Source organism: Dunckerocampus dactyliophorus, chromosome 1, assembly GCF_027744805.1.
Source record: "Dunckerocampus dactyliophorus isolate RoL2022-P2 chromosome 1, RoL_Ddac_1.1, whole genome shotgun sequence".
Lineage (NCBI taxonomy): Eukaryota > Metazoa > Chordata > Actinopteri > Syngnathiformes > Syngnathidae > Dunckerocampus > Dunckerocampus dactyliophorus.
In genome coordinates, this window is record NC_072819.1 from 44758082 (window position 1) to 44774603 (window position 16522).

Genomic DNA, 16522 nt, shown 5'->3' on the forward strand with positions numbered 1-16522 from the left:
TATGAACCCCTTTTTTCCCATTTTGCCGGAATTTTTGGACATTGTGGTGCTCACCTTTGCCCACTCTGCGACACGCAGATAGAGAGGTAGACCAGATACATAATGTGGAATAGACAAAACTGGAGTTATTGTACTTTCACAAACGAAACCTCACACATGAACTGCAAAAACTGAATCATTTTATGAAATGTACATTTCAAAAGGAAGCAATGGAAACAGATGATGATGAGTTCAGGACTTCTCTGCACAGTGTGGACAAGTGGCTGTGAGATCATACATTAGTTTCTGTGAGGACTGTGAGGACCATCAAAGACCAGGATGAGTTACAATGACAACAAGCCAAGCGTTACACCCAAATTCAGGCGCACTCACAAAGGGCCATTTCAACCGTGTGGACTTGAGTACAAAATTGACCACAAAAGTTGTACTTCTCCCCGATGATGTATCCCAGGAGTCACTAACCCGTCGATCGCGACTTACTGGTCGATCTTTGAGACTTTACCGATCGATCGCGAGAGTATTAGAAAAAAATGTATTATTACGTTAGTGTCCTCCCCTCCCAGAGAGTGACCAAGGCACGCTTTTTGGCCACTGAACACACCCGGACGCCTTGCCGCCCTCCAGGCACGCAACTCGCAAGCTCCAGCCGGGAGCCCAGTCCCCAAAACCCAACCGGCGGTATCAGCGCACATGCACTCCCGCAAATGAGGGAGAGAGAGTGAGTGACAGAGTGCAGCGATGTGCCTGTGCACACCATCCATCCATCCATCTTATATGCCGCTTATCCTCACTAGGTTCGCGGGTATGCTGGAGCCTATCCCGGCTGCACACATCAGTAGTTATTGCACGTCAATATGGCTCAAAATCAGCCGTTGCTACCTCAAAATTAAGGCACAAATATAACTCCATAAACGTGCACCTGCAAAAAAAATCTTCGCGCTGCGGCTCGTTAGGGCCGCGTTGACCAGTATCGCTCTCTTCACCATCGCTCGCCTGCGACACCGAGCCAGCAAGCAAGCCGAGTTGTAATGTGCTCATAGAGCCAACGCCATAAGCATACATATCTAAAAGGTTGATGACCATGTTCTGTTCTGAGAAGTCCTCTTTCTCTGCCTGCTCAGTGAGGAAAGTTCAGCGGCAGTTTCATTGGTACTGTTAGGAGTTACAACTTCAGGATGCCGTGGTGTCAGAAGCTGACTGCTGTGTCAGAATGAAGGGGGCCATAATAAAGACCAACATACACCTAAAGTTAAGGGCAAAGAAATTCCATTGCGAGTGAAGAGATTGATTGCAGGTGTGCAAACACATCAAGGGCGAAAGAGTTACAAACAGACACAATTATAATTTGAATTTCCCAGATGGTGGGTGTGTTGTTTAGCTGTTAGCAGTTTATGGAAAAATGGGTCTCACTGTAGGCTGATTTGTTTTCCATTTAACGCTCACACAAAATCAGATATTCCTGTTTACAATCTGTTGAAATCCCTCTTGCAGACTTGACAAGAGACACACAGACAATTCTAGAGTACATTCTGATCCATGGGATGTGTTCAGAACAGAATGGGGGCAGTAACAGGATTATATTTTAGGCAGCTACACAGCCGTCATGTCTGAAAAGCCAAAAGAAAACAGCAATACAGACAAACTGGCATGAGTAATGTTTTGTAAAGTGATATTGTCATTGCCTTTTTGTCACCAACAATCCTGACAAATGCGTAGGATCTCCCAGGTTGGCCGACATTCAAATCGGTGTCCACACGCTCCTGACATATACATTTTCTTAGTACTACTCAAAAATTCTGAAGCATTCAATCTATGTTAGTGTGGGCAAGCAGAACTGTACCACTCCAGTGATCTGTAAATCCGTAAAGAACGCAATGAGGGTAAAGCATGAATCCAATTGAAATACTTCTGTCATTTCCATATGCAAATCCTGAACTGGTAGGGTTTGGCGTCATGTATGACGACGTCTGGATGACAGCTCTGTGGATATCCTTGGCTATCTTCGGTAGGCAGGCAGAGACAGGTTGCTTCCATGCCAGCTGATGCTATTTATCCCCACAAAGCAACGGGACGATATGCATTTGAGGTTTCTTCTCAGCATTCTGCAGGTCGCAATTCCCAACGCACCATCTCGATTATTCCCCCATCTCGAAGCGTTCACACCTTTCTGACAGTCAAGATTTACCATCAACAGGCCTCATTCATGAACCGCTAAGTACAAATACAATCTTAAGTCTCTTTTACATATCTTTTAAGAAGAAAGTGGCATTTAGCAATGTATATTTTCTCAATAACACTCCCTCAAAATTCATACCCACTTCACCGAATAATTGATTGCATTTTCTGTAATTCTACAGCTGTTTTACTGAATTTAAAATCTAATTATATATTCATAGTTAGGATGTTGTTGCACCAATATGCACACGCATTAGTTATGTTTGTGGTCAGCTAATGATAGCGACTTGGCAGTTTAACTCGGAATTGAAAAATATAGAAATGTTTTGTTCATTTTGTATTACATTTGGGAGGCTATAACTTGCATATCAACAACAATAATGCCAAATATATAAAAAGCTCTTTGCAATGGGAAATCCCCATCAAGATTTCAAGAAGGATTCACATTGAAATTAACGTAACAATCCCAACTCGAATACAACAGCATATTTTGATGTCGCCTGTCTGTCAATACAGAAAACAATAACAAGTAACGTCATGGCTAACTTGATATAGTTGAATGTTTATGTCTGTAATGTTTTTACCTATTCCCTGTACATTTAATGATACAGAAAACACGTTGGGTTAACTTATTTAAAGGGTTTTTTCCAATAGCCAAAGTCCAAGAGAAGTAAATCACAACTATATCCATCTATCTATCTATCCATCTATCTATCTATCTATCTATCTATCTATCTATCTATCTATCTATCTATGTGAGTTATGATTCAAAACCTCAAGTCATACACCACTCTAAGTTAACAGTTTGTTGTGTGCTTCCTATTCAGCTTGTTCTGTCTTCAGGGCAGAATCTGTGCTGGACAACCTCCAAGACATGGCTTCCATCCTTGCTGTTCCACCTGTCTTATACAAAGCTCTTTCAATTACTAATCAAGACCATTCACTTCCTCCCTGCACCAAAACCATAATTTCAACCCCTCTTTTCTACAGAATAATAAATACCAAGTAACACACTCATTAACAGCCGTTGACTACTTGCATAGAATGATTGGTTCAAAGCTTTTTGTGTGGAAAGACAGCTTTTTCTGGCTCTCCCTTGCCAGTTTCTGCTCCCAGTGCCCTGAAGGTTATAAGATTAACATACAACATCAGATGTGGGTATTCACAAGCATCCAGGAGGCTGTTCAGGTCCCAACTCATGCATATGTTGCACGAGAACTATTAGCATGCATGACAGATACACCATCTGCTTGATAAAATGGGTCATGTCATGTCAAGTCATGTTGTTTTATAATGTGCAGTGTTATGAAGGTATCACTTTATTACACAGTGTGTAACTGACAATGACAATCAGTGGGTGTGATGTCTCATGTAAGATACATAGTTAACTAGGAGAAAACACAAAAACATTTCATCTTGTGGGGGGGGGGGATCTGTTGCATCTCTTCAATGCTAGACCTTTGATCCCAAACCAACTTTGTATGAAAAGTAACTTAACAAAACTTTAAAACTGAATTTGCAGACAGGTGATTTACAGTAGACTTAGTTTTTATAAGCAGAGGTGATTGGCCCGGTGTGGACGAGTGAGGATCAATTAGCAGTGTCTGGGGGAGGACGGGTTGTCTCACTGGCTGCAGCAGTCATTATTGCAGCAGATGTCACTGCTACCAGAACCCACTTTGAGCAATATACACCCCTGGCAGTTCTATGCATGGTCAAATGACTCAGGCAGCAACCACCACATACATTCTCTGAGACCAGGGATAGGCAACCCGCATGCGGCTCTTCAGCCTCCTTGTTGCGGCTCCCTTTGCTGAGCTCAGTGAGTTTTTTTAACACCGAAGTAGGGAAAATGTGCATTTTCGAAAAGGATGTGAAATAACCAACTCGCCGCAAGTCCGTGAACGCATCTAGACTGTGTTCTGACTGCTGATTGGATGAGCATGGGAAGGGGAGGTACTCTAGTGTATGCAGTGAATCTCACTGGAGAGAAAAAAGGTGAGGGAGTTTGGTGTTGAGTCTGAAGCAAGTTACTGCACAGTAAAATAAAACTATGTAATTAATGAGAACGTAGCAATATGTTTTACAACGAGAAGCGCACTGTAGCTGTGTGTTTGGATCCCATGATACGCTAATCATCGTGGTGAATGTGCACTCACCGCTTGTGAGGCGGGGCGGACCTCTCGGCAGCAACCGCGGAACAATAGATGCTTTCACTTTTACGTCCTGGACCAGCACCCTGACCATTCACACTCTATGACAGTGACCTTATATACAACTCATATGTGTGAGTAAGATAAATGACCTGAGGAACGTACAAACTAGATCAAATCTGAGACATTCATGTTGCGAGGCGTGGGTGATAACCACTGGACAACTGTGTTGCCTTTGCACCGCCCCTTCGGATTTATGCTGGTCTTAATTTGCCAACAGTGTGTACTTACTGTTCATCTCATGTAAAGGAGGAGGTACATCTCGATGTACCTGCTCCTACGTGCTGGCGAGGTGCAAAAATGAGGAAAATCGTAAAAGACGTGCACATTGCCCACAGAAATTTTCAAACCCGCAGACAGCACGCAAAGCCCTTAGGGAGAAAATTGGGATGCAAATAATTTTCTCCGTGCACACAGGAAACCCTTGCACGCAGCCAGGCCGCAAGAGCAAAGCAGAGGAGGAGTGCGTTTGTCGCAAGTTTAAACGTACATTGTGTACATCGCCCGGCCACGGCAGCGGCTCCTCCTGCGGCGGGCAACTCCTCCTGTACACTCTGGTTTTCCTGACCTCCGTGGACGCACGGCGGCTGCTCACATAGCGTATCTGACATTAATGCACCTTAATGAAGCGGCTCTTCCCGCTGTAAACTTTGGTTCTCCCGGTCCGATAGCCGTAGGTGCCAGTACGCCCATCTTGCAATCAAAGTGAGTGGGCGTCACGAGTCTTGTACAATGCCCACACACGGTACGTCCCCGGTGAGTGAAACCTACAACAGCCTTACATGAAGCACACCTAGCACGCACGAGTCGCACGCCGCACTCACGATCTAAAAGCTACCAACATAGGGCGAGCGGCAAGCACGTGGGTGTCATGTATCACTTGCTCTTTAAGTTCGACACACTTGCAGCCCCTCTCGTACCCTACTTCCTCTACATGCTGGCCACGGCCAACAAATTTCCCCCAAATTGCACAGCCGGTGCGTGTGGTAAAACGTACGTCGGGATGTAACTCCCGCTTAAGGTCTAAAAACAAAAAACAGTATTGTCTTCCCTCGTCTGAACAATTCCATCAGTTCCAGTACTTCCACAGGCCGCCAAGCAGATGTCACATCAATGCCCTTCACAAAGCCCTCTGTCCTCCTCCTCTTTGACCTCCTTCCCTGCTGGCCTCCAGAGGCCTCACCTGTCAGCATTAAAAGTTGGAGATGTCTAGATGCATGTGGGTGTCAATGCATAGCAGGTCAGCCAAATGCATCCAGGCATTGTGATGATCTGTCTCCAACCACTCCCACCTCCTCCTCTCCTGTTACTGCCACGATTCACACTTTCAGACCTCCCCTGAGGTTTTTCAATAATGTAACATGGAGCCCCTCAAGCAGTAGATATGCGTCAACACACACACACACACACATACACACACACACACACACACACACACACACACACACACACACACACAGAGTAAATCCACCCATACAGCCATATATGCACAGTGCTGAAAATCCTTAATGCAGAAGACTCAGTCAGCTCTGCGTCCCCTGTGTGATTTATAGGCCGACGCTGTTAGGGTTTCCTCCTGAGAAGGCCATTATCATGCAGGCAGGCACATCTGCAGACTTCAGTATGTGAGGCAGGGGGTCTGGGGGAGTCCCAAGGTCATCGCCATGGGGTGCCTTTGGTGTCAGCACGATCCGACTCTCACTGTTGCCTGCCTTTCAAAAGGGGCAACAACAAATGGTCCCGCCTCATCGTTCCTACTCTACGACTCTGGTTGGTTTGATGAACAAAAAGAGCAAGAGGCCTCCCAGGACATGTGTATTAACAGAAGAGAGGCCAAAAGAGTGAAAAGAAGTACACCGTCAGACTCGGATTTGACTTTGATTTTCAATTCAAGTGTTTTTTTCCAAAACTTATAAGAAAAGTAAAAACACAATGACTGATAATCTACACAGAAAAACTTACTTTAAAAAAATTGCGGCGCATAGTTAATCTTTCTGCAAAAATATTGGTGATATGTTGAGAAATGATCACACACAACGCAACACCGTTTGTGAGGCATCGTTCATTTCTGCTCTCTATTAGGGAAATGCACACATTATGCGATTTTTACTCAAAGCTTTAAAATAAACTTACACATTTGGCTCATACAGAAAATACATTTACAACCCAGATTAGTGGACAAATATTCATATTTTATGTAATCCTGATCTTTTTTTCATGATGATAGGCCGTGCCTCACCGTCACTGGGGAACTGGAATCTCTCAACGTGTTCCAGTTGCCATACGTTCAATCTTCTGTTATCCAAACCAACTGCTGGCCACACCAAGGTTTACTAAGGTACTTGACAGACAGCTATTCACACTGCTGACGATCTTCAATGAGAAAACCCACACATGCATAGGGAGAACTTGCAAACCCTACATAGAAAGACCTGAGTCAAGCCTGGAACCTTCTTGCTGCTGTGGTTAGCACCGTACCCACCTTGTATAAAAACCAGGAAAACAAGCAATTGGTGGCGCAGCTTCATCAGTGCCGTTGTAAGGATCATGAAGGGAAGGAAAACTTTCATAGATCAAAAGCCTCTGTTGTTGCCCTCAGAGGGTGAACAGACCAACATGAGAGCCCCAGTTGGAGTACTTAAAAGGGTTGTGCGCATGCTGTATTATCCCAGTGACAAGTGTTGACTGTGTCAAATGCGCACAGACATCTCTGTGCACTTTGGACATAAGTCACATAAAGCAGCTTTTTACTGTACCAGAGACCCACAAACTAGTATCTGTGTGGTAGGCCGTGGTGTTAGGGGGCCAATGACAGGACCCCCATCGAGATAAAGCAACCATCAGTCACATCGATGTATTGTCTGAACTGGGAGAGTAAATATTCCCTGAATGTTCAAGCTGTGTGTGACTATAAATACAGATTTATGGATGTCACCATAAGATGGCCTGGGAGTGTTCATGGCGTGGTGTCTTCACCAGTTCAAGCGCGAACTCGTATTTCAAGATAATAAAGTGCCTTGTACCGCAAAAAAAGATTGTAGATGACAGGGAGACAATACCCGATACCATGCCTACCCGCTACTCCATTTCCTGATGAAAGAAAATACAAAGAGTGCCTCCACTCCTCAGGAGCCTGAATGGTTGAGAGGGCATCTTGCCAGGTTTGCAAGGAAAACAGATTTTGATGATTTGCCATGTTACACATGCAGTCTCTGTTCACTACAATTATTCTAAGAGCAGGAAGGAGACTAGATGAACACTCTGTAATGACAGCAGTAGCCTACAATTCAATGCAATTTATACAGCTCTTAATTTATAAGGTAGTACTTTTGACAGTTGCGACAATATGTTGCTAACAAAATAATACTGTAAAATCCGGCCTATTGAGTGCACCTGAATATAAGTAGCACCCACCAAATTTAAAGAGAAAAAAAAATCTACACATATAATTCGCACTTGTCTGTAAGCCACAGATGTCCACACATGAGATATTTACACAGAAAGACACACTATAAACCTTGCAATTCTACTGACACTCTGTGTTCCCAGCGTCATTCGTTAGCTCCTGGGAGACGTGAGACGCTTTTTTTCATGAGAGTTCTCAGCTGCCACGGTCCAAGTAGCCCAAGCAGAACCTGTAGTAATTCTACACTTGGTCAAACCTATTTAACATTTGTCAGATCAAAACACGATTGCTGCAGAAGACTTCAAAACATGTGATATTAGATTCTGTTGTGGAAATGCACTACATTCTGTTTCAGTACTGTAAGCATAATGGGAACTGTAGTTCTTTTAGTCATACATTGTCATACTAGTCATACTGCCACACTATCTTTTTCCAGCAAAGTCTGCATGTACAAGTAGAATGAATTGGAGCGTTGTCTTGTGCCGGGTGCAGCCGATGAATGCTGAGGTGTGTGCCTAAACCTGGGTGGAGGTCTTTGCATATGTATACTGTGCATCTCTGATACTATTTTAGGGGTGTACCTTTCTTGTGAGGTTGTAGCTGTCTTAAGAAGGAGAACATCTCATGAATCGATGGATGTGTTCAAGGTACCAATGCTGGCCATGATTTTGTTTTGCCTCTCTGTATTGTGCTGCCCCAACGCCTCCAAGAGATCGAACACTCTTCCTTTGTTGTTCAGTTTTATGCATCCATCCATACAGTTTCTCAACCACTGGCCTCATTAGGATTGCGGGTGAGGTGGAGCCTATCCCAGCTAACTTTGGGTGAGAGGTGGAGTACACCCTGGATAGGCCAGTTGACAGTCACTTCAATGATACTACACAACATGAGCGTATATGACCCAGCTATGCTGAGTATCTGTGTGATTGATACATTTACATCTCCTCCAACTGTCCCCCCTCAAACAGAGTGTGGAGGCCAGAAGAGAAGAAGACAGAGTAAAACCGCAGGCCAGCAGCAAGTGTAGGAATGACAGAGTAAAAAGGAGTGTCAAAGTCAGCGAGATCAATATGCAGACTTGGGCTGCGGCAACCAAGGGAGCTGCAGACTCAAAGCTCCTCAAGCCCACAGTTCAAAGTGGTGACATGCCTGTTAGAATTTTTAACTCTCAGCTCATTGACAGGCATGGCAACGCAGTAGAGGCAGTGAAATGAGGAATCACAAGCAAGCGCCCTCACATCATTCTATTTATTGCATCAATACAGTCATACCTCCGGTTTGCATACGCCTCGGTTTTCGTAGAAGTCGGTTTTAGAAAACAGATATGTCTCCTATGTGTTTGTATGCCGTCGTGGTTGTACTTATGCTAACAAACTAGTGATTCATTTAATTTATTAAACAGGAAGAATTAAAAGCAAGAGTTGTGTTACAATTCATGGGGCCTGACTGGAAATGGTTTTCAGCAGGCTTCAAGTCTTCAATCAAGGAAAAATTATGTCAAATTTTTGCCTCAGTTCGTGTACATTTCCCGGTTAGTGTACAATACGCCACGTGTCTAGTTGTGTCATTAATACAGTGCGTGAGTCTAACTGTGTTTGTAACGTACTTACATCACAGAACGCCCCTATAAACATCGTGTTAGCATACTCTGAATTGGAAACCGGAACAGGAAGTCATTGTCGTCCAGCTCCGTCGCCTGTTTATGACATCATCTGTGGTTCTTTGCTAACTAACACACTACCACTGATGTGCTTGCTGACATATTTAACCTGTCGCTTGCACAAGCATCTGTACCGACCTGCTTTAAGTCCACCACCATAGTGCCTGTACCCAAGAAGAGCAACGTGACCTGCTTGAATGACTATCGCCCTATAGCACTCACTCCTATTGTTATGAAGTGCTTTGAAAGATTAGTCATGACCCACATCAAAAAGAGCATCCCGGCGGCAACCGTGGACCCTCTACAGTTTGCATATCGCCAGAACCGGTCCACGGATGATGCAGTCAACACTGCCATCCACACAGCCCTTTCTCACCTACAGGGCCAGGACACATACGTCAGAATGCTATTTATAGACTATAGCTCTGCATTCAATACAGTCAGCCCCCACAAACTCACAGATAAGCTCCTCACACTTGGCCTGTCTCCCTCCCTCTGTAACTGGGTGTTTAACTTTCTCACAGGCAGGCCCCAGTCAGTCAGAGTCCACAACCGCACATCCAGCTCAAGAATTGTGAGCACTGGGACCCCACAGGGGTGTGTGCTGAGTCCACTCCTCTACACGCTCTTCACCTACGATTGCGTGGCCTCCCAGAACAACACCAGCATCATTAAATTTGCAGATGACACTACAGTCATCGGACTGATCACTGGTGGTGTTGAAACATCATACAGAAGTGAGGTGGCGGACCTCATAGCTTGGTGTCGTGATAACAATCTCCTTCTCAATACAGATAAGACTAAAGAGATGATCATCGACCCAAGAACAAGGGAAAAGGAGCCGCATAGACCCCTGTTTATTGATGAGACTGAGGTGGAGAGGGTGAAAACCTTCAAGTTCCTTGGCACACACATCAGCGAGGACCTCACCTGGTCTCACAACACCCAACAAATTCTGAAGAAGTCCCAAAGGAGACTGTACTTCCTGAGAAGACTGAGGAAATTTGGCATGTCCACCACAATCCTGAGTTGCTTCTACAGATGCACTATCGAAAGTGTCCTTACTGCCTCCATCACTGTTTGGTACGGTAACTGTACAACACGTGATAGGAAGGCACTCCAGCGGGTGATCAAGACCTCACAGAACATTGTTGGGGCAGCCCTCCCCTCACTGCAAGACATTTATAAATCTAGAGTCCTACGCAGAACACACAACCTCATCAAGGACAGCACACATCCACAACACTCACTATTCACACTCCTACCGTCAGGCAGACGCTACAGGAGTTTGAAGTCCAGGACCACAAGGCTGGCAAACAGCTTTTACCCACAGGCCATCAGGCTCCTCAACGAAGCACTCGCACACGCCGCACGCAACACACGCACACACTCATAGCACTTTATTTATTTATTTATTTGTATTATTTACTTGTATTAATGTCTCGTCTGTTGTTGTTGCTTAATTTATTGGTATATATGTTTATGTGTTTATGTTTCTTATGTTCTTATTCTTTCATTTGTTTTCTTTCTTTTCTTGGGAGAATGAACAGAATAAGATTTTCATTGCATGGTATAACTGCTGTTTTACCATGCACATGACAATAAAACTCTCTTGATCTTGATCTTGATCTTGATGTGGCTTGTGGCCTCACGGCAAATATAAACTGTAGCAGGCAGAACCAACTCCTCTGCTATAGTGAGTTGTGCTACACGTCTGGAGTGGCTAACCATTGCCACAACAGACCTTTTTTGCATCTTTTTTAAGCCGCATTCCACACACTGCGCTCAGGCCTTGCCTTGCCTACATTCACAAAGCCGTACTTGAAGTCTGGATTGTATTTCCTGAAAACAAATCGTCTTCTGAGGGAGTTTGTCGTTAGTCTCATCTTCATTTTTTTGTTTTTAACTTAGCTGCTAGTTGAGTGTCTTCTTCTGCCTTCAAGGGTCCCTAACAAGTGACTGATGTATTACTGCCACCAGTGGTGGGAGGCGGTATTGCAACTGTCTCACAGATAACAGCCCTTATAACCAGTCTGACCCATGCAGCCCTCGAGGCCTACAGGTGCAGAACTAAAACGTTTTTTTGAGCCCCTCTAGGTGGCGCTAGAGGTCCAAGCATGGGCTGCGGCCCTAGGGTTAAGGATCTTTGGTCTAAACAATACTACACTCACTACTAACTCTTCGTTCTTTTCACTTATTACTCTTCATTCTTCTGTGAATACATTTCCAGTACTGTTCTATTTGATCTGTCAATGCTATGTCTAATCTATGTCATATGCATGTTCAAGTAAATTAAACCATTAGCATTACCATATCCTATTGAATTGAAAAATACTGCCTCATTGCCGTTTTTGTCACCAATCAAGTCTTATTCAAGGTAGAAGTGACATTAAATGTTGATCCCTTTCATTTGTTATTTATATGCATTTCGAATTGTTTGCTGCGTGTAAAAGTATTATTGTAAAAATATTTTTTAAAAAGTGTTTTGTGTTAAAATTTTTGGGTGCCCTGAATGGATTAATTGGATTTGCATTATTTGTTATTGGAAAAATTTATTCTGTTAGTGTACTTTGGAATGAATTACTGCCGCGTATCAGGCACGGCATGAAATTGAGTTGCTATTATTGAATCGGCCCAGGGAAATCTTGAAATGTATTTTCACTTTCTGCCGTTATGGTCAGCGTGCATTGGGGCCAAGTGAAGCAGTGACACACCATATGCAACAGATGGAGATATGGGAAGTAAAAACCTTGCTGTGAGTGGCAACCTCAGTTTGGCCAGATGGGAAATGACAAATTATCATATGAAAAGCTTAAAATTATGGTATTTGGGCAAAAATTATCATGCGCACCCAATTTGACGCTGCTGTGGACCATCTGCTACAGTAAAACATGAACACAGGCTATGCATAGTATAGTTCATAAATTAATGCAGTTTTACCTTTAAATAAACTAACAGCGTTATTAAAAAAAAAAAAAAAGATGCCACTGGCGAAACAGCACCCCCACCTGGCTGGAAAGGGGAATGAGAGACAATGTACAACATGCATGATGTATCTATCGCGTTTGTGTTTGCAAATAACCATGTATTGAAATTAGAAAGGTTCTAATTGTGAGAAACGGGACCACGTGCTGGCTGGTGGGGGATGGGCTGGCGGGAGTTTGAGGCACCGAGGGGGCGGCAGGAAATCTGTGGGATTTACAGCTTAATCTTCTTAGGCACTTCCCTGTCGGCTGAGCTGCAGACTGTGGCAGAGGGAGTGTGTGCTATCTTAGCACAGCTGTCAGGAGCTGCCTGCCACCAAATCAATACTTGTCTTTTTCTACTCTACCTCTCACATACGGACTCTCTCTCTCATGGTTGAAACCTATCCTGTTCTATCCCCGTCTCCTCCGCCTCATCCTGTCAGATGCTCCTGCTGACGCTAAATCAATGAGTCCTGTAGCTGATTAGCAGGTTCACAGGCAGGTCGTTTCACACAGCCAGAGGACATTTACACTCATGGACACACTGGTTCTTGTCACAAGCGTGTTGGAGATGAATGGAGGAATGTGGGCATTCTAAGGGATTTTGTAGATATCTCACAAAATACAAAAAGTCATGGAAGAAATCACAGTTTCACAGTTTCTCTTGAGAAAGTGTATTTTAGTGTGTATTTTTTATTTTTTCCTAAAATTATTGCTTCGAGTATGTCTTGTTTTTCGTCTCTTTTTGTTGCATCAAACAGTGCAGCTACTAAGCTAGTCGAGTGCCCAAGAAAAGCAACCATGCATTGGCGGCTCAGCCTCTGTGAAGAATGGATAGCGTTGAATGCGTTCAAGAGCACTGCATATTTTGGAGTGCTGGATGAGTCTTTGCTTTTTTAATAAATTAAATACAGCTACAAAAAAAAAACGTTGCAAGTGCCAGAACTTTGATAAAGAAGGTGAAAAACACAATTTCATTAAAAAAAAGAAGTCGTAGCAAAGTACAAAGGTAGTGTCTGTTGCAATAAGATTGTGATGTAAAGGTTGCAGGGGGGAGCGCTTTATGGGAGACAATTTAAAGAATGTGAGCCGGGCCAGTGTGTGTATTAATGGTGATTGTACCTGCTGCTCAAGTTTCCAGTAAAGTTCAAGTGAGCAACTATACAGCTCCAACCGTCCACTCTATAAACCTTGTAATGTTACTAGAGCAGGGGTGTCCAAACTTTTTCCAGCGAGGCCCACATACAGAGAGATTGAAGGATGCAGGGGGCCACTTCGATACATGATGTACATTAAAGATGCTAAAACAAACCGATGTAGGCCAATATATGCTAATCTATCTGAACAAAACATTTACATCTTAGAGAAGGTGGTTTTTGAGCAGCTGTCATTTTATCTTGACCAATGTGACATACATGAGGCTTTTCAATCTGGCTTCCGTAAATTTCACTCCACGGAAACTGCTTTAATGAAAGTGTCGAGTGATATTCTGATGTCTGCCGATTCAGGGAAATGTAGTGTCTTGATCCTTCTGGATCTGTCGTCAGCTTTTGACACAGTTGACTACCAGGTCCTGTTGGCAAGGCTGAGACTGTCAGGGTCAATCCTACATTGGTTTGCTTCCGTAGCTTTCCTGTTGCAGTGAACCAAGTAGAGTCTGATTCAGCAGAACTGCTGTGTAGAGTCCCTCAAGGTTCTGTTTTGGGTCCTGCTCTGTTTGTGTTGTATCCGGTCCCCATGGGAACGATCATCCAAAAGTTCGATGATGTTTCTTACCATCTGTTTGCTGATGATATCCAGCTTTACGGCTCCTTCAGGTCATCTGAGGTTCAGAAGTTAGACTCCCCGAAAAACTGTTTAGAGGAAATCAAGCATTGGTTGAGTGCTAACTCGCTGCAGCTAAATGCTGACAAAACTGGAACACTGATTATTGCCCCTGATGACTCAATCCCAGGAATTAAGCAGTACTTGGGTGACTTAGGCCAGTGGTCCAAACTATCCCTAAGAAACTTGGGTGTTATTTTTGACAAGGACATGTCATTAGAGCAGCACTGGAAACAGAGGACGAGAAACTGTTTCCTTCAATTAAACATTTCCAAAGTCAGAAATATGGTGTCACACGACGATCTGGAGCTAATCATTCATGCCTTTGTTTCTTCGCGGTGAGACTACTGTAATAGTCTCTTCTCATGTGTAGGCAAGAAAGAGCTGTCTCGCCTACAATTGGTGCCGTACAAATAGTACAAATAGGAGGACACATATAGCCCCCATTCTACAAACTCTTCATTCGCTGCCAGTTTCCTATCGGAGAAATGTTAAAATTCCAATGTCTGATGTCTCAATTAGGGGCGCTGCGGTCGATCGGCCACTGATCAAAATTGGCCGATTTCCCTGAAAAAGCATGTGATCAGCATATGCTGATAAATGCCTTTCAGCGTGTTGTGGCTTGTAGTTCTGCAGCATGCAGCTTGTAGCTGTAGCTCCCGCCCACTTTCCCCCACACTGCGCAGGCGTGCCAAAGCCAAACCAATCATGTCTGCCGTGTGGGACTCACCTGTCGTTTGTGAGAGTGATGTCAATTTTGCACCGTGCAAAACATGCCACGAAAAATATCCCGCCGGGTTGGCACGTTAAAAAGCTTTAGTTTGGAGCGGCAATTGGCGGGGTGTGGTGAGTTTTCGAGGCTCGCAATGTGATCATCGGTCGGGCGGGGACTAATGTGGCTAGCGCTGGACACTCGCCCGTATGTGCAGTCTGAGGTCTAAGGCGGATAGCCCGAAAAGTGGTTGGATGTGTCGTACTGGATGGCCGGCCTTCGTCGGTGGTGGAGGACACCGGGTTTCAAGCTGTGCGCTCTCGTATCCAAAGTCTTCAAAAGGCTCCTTTAAGACTTTGGATCCTCTGTAAGTTCAGAGAAATATGTTCTCTTGAAAAAGTAAGTCAAATATGTTTTTGTCTAAATGAAGGTGATTTTATGGTTGCTGTTTTCATGTCTTATAGCCAATAGTCAATTTAAAAATTGACAATCTACGTGATTGGTATCGGTCGATTTCACTCATGGGTGATCGCTATCGGAATCGGCAGCATAAAACCCTGGTCGTAGCATCCCTAATTTCAATAACAAAGAATTATTATTGTTTTTTAAAAATATGTCAAGGGCCAATAAAACCAAGCTCGTCTTTTGTGGAAACTGTGGAAATGGCGACCGGGGCGCACTGCAGACATCCCTGGACTAGCGTGAAACAATTTCTGTGTACCTCGTCCGTTCCTCCCTCCACTGATCACTTTGTTCGCGAACAAGTCTGCAAAAGGTAAAAGTCAATAAATAAAATAAATGTGAAATAAATGTTAATTTATTCCTTTCAGTTCTCATTTATACTGTATATATATATATATATATATATATTTTGCATTGTTTTTTTTACATGTAAACCTACAATTATTCTATGTTAAATGTGTTTTGTGTTAATATTTTAATTGGATTGACATTATTTCTTGTGGGAAACATTCATTCGGTTTTATGTTTCAGTTTTTGCAACAAATCAATGACGAAAACTGGCGTTTCACTGACTAAGCTAGGCCTGCTATATTTGAGCTAATTTTGCACAATTGCTTCTTTTATTTAATGTGAGGGTCCAGGTTTTACATGACTCACAGTACAACTCTCTAGAGACCCTTTCACCTGCGACCTTTTCAGCAAGTATACCGCATGCTCTATGTCGGGGTGTCCAAACTTTTTCCACCGAGGGCTGCATACAGAAATTCTTTTAAAGTAGGGCTGTCAAAAACAACGCTTTAACGGCGGTAACTCATTTATTTCATTAATCACGTTTAGTTTTTTTGTGTAACTGAGGCATGCGCACCAGAGCTATGACGGCAGTCGGAGTTCTCCACCCTACTTTGAAGCACAGTGGAGCGTCCTCACACAGTCACACAGAACTTTATGGTCTTTTATTCATTCATTCTGACCTGAACACGTCAACAGCAGTACAATTCCAACACCATGTACTGTATGTATCTCCAACTCACACGTCTCTAGTAGTGATGTGTCGGTTGCAAACATATCGGCTCGAAGAGCCGGCTCGTGTCCTTGGGAGCCAAA